We start from the raw sequence: 4,699 nt of genomic DNA, 5'->3' as shown, positions 1-4,699 counted from the left end.
TTGTTTTTCTCCAGGATATTGTCCCTCTAATGAAAAAGATAGTAGCATGTTTTTGTTCAACAATGTTAAATCTGGTATTACCTTCTGTTTTTGTTTAACAGTATCCTAAAATGCATAGCTCCCCAAGATAGTGCTTTTGTTCAACAATATCCTAAATAGGCATAGCTCCCTAAAATAAGTGCAAGATGAAGAGCGGCTATCTATAAAATGATTCGCCCGTTGAACCACCACATGGAGATGCCAATGGTGTGTTGATTGTGTGAATCCTTTGTTCTAATAAAAGAACTTGCCTCCCGCCGGTGAGACTACAATCAAAGAAAATTTTAGCATCGATTTACAAAACAATTAGCCAGGAAAGTGAGTCTAAGCTACTTTGAACCAAATTTTTGCTGCTATGCGAAATATATTCCCTATTTTCAACACATGATTTCTCATTATGAGTTTATACGCCATGGCCTCAAATGCTGATGAGAAATTCATATTTGTTTTCACATTTTGGTTTTCATCTGATTCTTATTCTACTGACCTCTTAAGATCAAATGAAATGTATTATCATGTTGACCGTTATTTTTTATCGTCCTTATATAAAATGAACATCGGCGCGACCTCCACGGGACCGTGCACCAAGGCCGCGGACTCCGTCGCCAAGTAGCTGCTGCTTCCCCGAAGCTGTCCCTCACCAGGACGACGGCCCTGGCCCCGTTGGCTGGCCCGCCGCATCGCCGCTCGATGACCAGCTGTTTGGCAGCCTGTCCAGGATGTAGAGGGGCGTCATCTCTTGGGAACCGCCCCAACGTTACTCACACAACGATGACCATGCCACCCATGTACTGCATCTTGGCCAGCAACGGCGCAGCCGAAGGAATGTTTTCTTCCTCCTCTCTGCGCTCGAAGGGAGCAAGAGTTTTCCTTTTTTAAAAAAATTTCAGTGGCGAGCTCTAATTTTGCTAATCTTTCTCCTCAGACTATTATTTTCTTCTCCTATCATTTTTATCATTGCACTTGAATATTCATATGTAGCTTTTTTAGGGTGAAAATCGGGCTTTATTTTTTTCGAGGATGGGGCTTTATTTATTTATAATAAGAATATTCAGATGTACTCCTTTCAGTCGGATTTAATCGACGCAGAGGAAGAGCTGCGCATGCATGTCATTAGCGGAGTGGGTGCATCAATTAATTACATCCGGAGGCAGTAGTTGGATCGTTGCAAAAAGAAAAGTGGCCGGCAGAGGTACAGACACCGCTACGATAAAGCTTGAATTCGCTCAGATAAATGGGAGGTTCAATCCATTCGTGCAACCTTATGATCAAACCAATCGATAAAATAGCTCAATATGCCTTTTTTAATCGACATACAAAATGAGATGTTGTATTTGGTACTTCTGCCTTTTCTCCTACCGTATTTTTCTTTCAAGGTGTATTTTTTAACCGAGAAAATTCTATTGTTCTTATACAAAGTGTGCATCGGCATGGATTTCACGGGATGGCGCACGTGTAAATCTAGTTATCACTCGAGTCCCCTGCTACCGCCGCGCTCCCGCACGACTCGCTGAGCACGCGTCACCGGCGTCCTTCTCCTTTCCCCGCCTCGCCGGTTGTGTTGCCGCCGCCACAACCCAGCTACTCCGCGCCTGGACGTCATCGACTGGCCACTGCAGATCCATCCTGCAAGGTAGGTACGGCCCCGTCCCATCCCCTTTCCCCTGCTTAAATCTCCTATGCCGCCGCCTCGTATTGGCCTGCAGCGGCACGGTGTCCATCTGTAGCCGGTTCTTGAGTGTAGCAACCGTTCATCCCGTCCTCTCTACATGGTTTCAGGTCGACGACGGGGAGAAGAAAATCCACTGTTCACTGGCGGCCTGCGCTGCTAACCGAGTGAGCTCTGGGCTAGCCATGGTGGCGGCCCCAGTCACCAGGCGACCTAGTCCGAACTTCTACCCGTGAAGAAAAATCCCGTATGTAACTACTCGAAAAAAATATCTCGTAGGTACGACCCCATCTCCTGATGCTGTACTTCCATATCCTGCATTGTATCTTGTTGATGTTCAGTGCAGCAATGGTTGGGCTGACATTCTTTCCATGGTTCAGATCGACAACGCGCGCGGAGAAGACAAATTCCACTGTTCACCGGCGGCCCGCACTGCTAACCAACAAGAGTCCAAGTTCCACAGCAGGATCCCCGTAGGTACTTGCCACCTCTGCCGCTGCATCGCATTGGCCTCGGTTTGTAGCTTGTTCATTGCAGCGATGGTGGGATTTACTTTGATTAATCCTCATTTCAGGGACGAAAAATCTAGCTCTTCACTGGCAGTGCATTTGACTCTAGTGCAAATCTAGCTCTTCACTGCCAGTACATTGGCAACAAGTCTAGCTCGAGGAGGAAAGAAATCAATTTTAGACCCCATTCGCTATGAGCATATCAAGGGCCATTGGGCTCATCAGTGGCATCAATGAATGTGTCAATTTCTTTCAGTGGACTGCATCTTCTATTTCCTCTCTGCGCCCCCGGTTCTCTGCAACGCAGGAGAAACATATTCAAGATGAAGTGTCGCATTTGCAAAGAGGCTTACAACGTCTCAGGGATACTCTTCCCGCGATGTAGGCCTTATTGACAGAGCAGAGTGGAAGAGTCACAAAAACTGTGTGGCTGAGCTCCTTCCCATACTCAAAGATGCCGTGTATGACGCTGATGGCATTCTTGATGAGTTCAGATGGCACGAGCTTAATATGACAGGACAGGGCAATGCAATTCGCTCTGCTTTTGCTGACTTCTATAAAACCACCATTCAGGGAAGCTTCAACAAAGTGAATGATATCCAACAGAGTCACATCTCTTTTTTTTTTTTTTTTTTTTTTTTTTTTTTGCGGGAAACCGCTGACATTACAACAAAGCTTTTACAGAGAGACTATCTCTTTACCGAGTGAAAGAAAAATATTTGGTCGTGACAGGATCTGAAGCAGGTGATGGGATTGCTCGGTGTACCTCCAAATAACAGAGGTGGCCGTGCAAAACGCAAGAGAGAAAGTAGCGCAGTCAATGCATCAACAAGCACGCCAGCAAGCAACCAATTTAGTAATGAATCAAGAGTACAAGCTATTCCTGTTTTGCCAATAGTAGGAATGGGGGGCATTGGAAAGACCACTTTGGCCCAACATATATGCAGTCATCCACAAGTCAAGTCTTACTTTGATTTGATAATTTGGATTTGTGCAGATGACTTCGATATAAAGAGATTAACTAAGGATGCCATAGAATCATCTTCCGGAAAAGAGGCAAAACTTGATCATTTAGATTCTCTTCAGCATGCTCTTTCTGAGAATTTGAGCAATAAAAGGTTCTTGATTGTAGCTGATGACGTGTGGGATGATGCCTTGAAGGAAAATGGGCAGCGCTGGGAGAAGTTTTGTGCACCTTTCAGAAATGTGGTACATGGAAGTATGATGCTTGTTACCACAAGATCTCCAGAAGTTGCTGATGGAGTGCGCACATTGGAGCCCTTCCCATTACATGGTTTGACGGATGGTGTACTTTAGGATTTCTTCAAACTCTGTGCTTTTGGGTCTAAGACTTCTAACAATAGTCCTGATTTAGTGCAGATTGGTAGAAGCATACTTCCTAAGTTGCCATTCGGTTGAACTCTGGGAGTTGAAACAAAATGAGACCGATATTTTACCGGCCCTTCGGTTGAGCTACATGTATTTGCCATTCCACTTGAAGAGATGCTTCTCATTCTGTGCTGTGTACCCGAAAGATCACAAATTCGGAAAGGACCATTTAGCTGAAATCTGGGTAACAGAAGGCTTTGTGGAACCTCAAGGTGACACCCCACTTAAAGATATTGGTTGTCAGTACTTTCAAGACCTTTTCAATCGGTCCTTCTTTCAAAAAGTCGATGGTTTTTACGTAATCCATGACTTGCTACATGACATGGCACAACTAGTTTCAGTTCATGACTGCTTCATCATAAAAAGGGTGGGTGACTTCGATGATGTTCCTCAGAATGTACGTCATCTGTATGTACTCCCTAACAAAGACTTTGACAGTTCCCATTTGGTGAGCCTATGCAAGCACACAAAGCTTCGTACCCTACTTTGCAAGGTTTATGTGAAAAAGTCTAGTGTCGATTCTGTGATTTGCAGTTGGTTTGGTGAACTTAGGCTTATGCGTGTGCTTCTTTGCGCCTCTATAAATGAGTTACCAGCTAGTGTTGGCAACCTAAAGCATCTTCGGTACCTTGAGATCACTAGAGCTTGTCCTTTGGAGAGCCTTCCTTCAGAATTTTGTTTTCTCTATAATCTGCAGAGATTATATGCTGAGAAGTGCATCATAGCAAGTTTTCCCAATGACTTCGACAAGTTGATCAGTTTACAGAGTTTAAAATCAAGAGGATTTGAATATTATCCAATGTGTAGACTACAGGTTGATTCAGCCACTTGTCATGGACAAGGTATTAGATTGATAAAGAATTTGAAACAATTTGGTGCATTGAGTATATGTAACCTTGATGCTATAAACAAGGATGAAGCAGCAGAAGCCAAACTGAAGAATAAGAAATATCTCCACACGCTCAGTCTGGGTTGGTCTTCCTGGATAACCGCAAGACAGGTGTTTGAAGTCCTGCAACCCCCTACCAGTCTAGAACATCTGTTTATTTCAGGTTATCCAGGTGTCTCTCTTCCAAACTGGTTCCAGCCACAA

General features: G+C 44.3%; 1 pseudogene; it reads left to right on the top strand.

The window, feature by feature from the left end:
* Positions 1-1,493: 1,493 nt before the first annotated feature.
* On the top strand, positions 1,494-4,442 carry LOC127326791 (disease resistance protein RGA2-like; annotated as a pseudogene).
* The last annotated feature ends 257 nt before the right edge of the window (positions 4,443-4,699 follow it).

This window comes from Lolium perenne, chromosome 6, assembly GCF_019359855.2.
Source record: "Lolium perenne isolate Kyuss_39 chromosome 6, Kyuss_2.0, whole genome shotgun sequence".
In the NCBI taxonomy this organism is placed as follows: Eukaryota; Viridiplantae; Streptophyta; class Magnoliopsida; order Poales; family Poaceae; genus Lolium; species Lolium perenne.
Note: the sequence above shows the minus strand (reverse complement) of the source record. Positions and strands in the feature narration are given on the sequence as shown.